Source organism: Hemiscyllium ocellatum, chromosome 35 (assembly GCF_020745735.1).
Source record: "Hemiscyllium ocellatum isolate sHemOce1 chromosome 35, sHemOce1.pat.X.cur, whole genome shotgun sequence".
NCBI classification, from domain to species: domain Eukaryota; kingdom Metazoa; phylum Chordata; class Chondrichthyes; order Orectolobiformes; family Hemiscylliidae; genus Hemiscyllium; species Hemiscyllium ocellatum.
The window spans coordinates 40338320-40338788 of NC_083435.1; positions in this window are offsets into that span (position 1 = coordinate 40338320).

Sequence of the window (469 nt, forward strand, 5' to 3'; positions counted from 1 at the left end):
CTGATGCTGGGGAGCGGACAAGCTGAAGAACCAGACGCTGCCTGCCTTGCCCTTGCTGCCATTTTAAATGGACAAATCTGACTGGCTGATAAACACATCCAAAACTAAACATTCCACACTTGTTGTCAGTTTGAAAGCCCCTGAGGATGAAGAATGCTATTCCACACTTGAAATCTGTCAAACCAAATTGGACCGAACAGTCTGTTTCTTTATTTTTAAAATTGTTTTATTGACTCTATAAACCAGGGGAACTGAGACAGCAGCTGCAATAAGTGAGGTTTTATTCAGATGGGGCAATGACAAGTTTAAATCCCCACCTGATCTGCTGCTCAAAGTCACCTCCATTTCCCCGGTCAGTTTCCCAGGATTCAGGACTCTCATGTTGCTCCAGAAATATTTGGATTGACTGTGAGAGACGTCAATCAGAGAGCCCACCCACTCTGCCCATTGTCTCCTCTTCCTCTTCCAG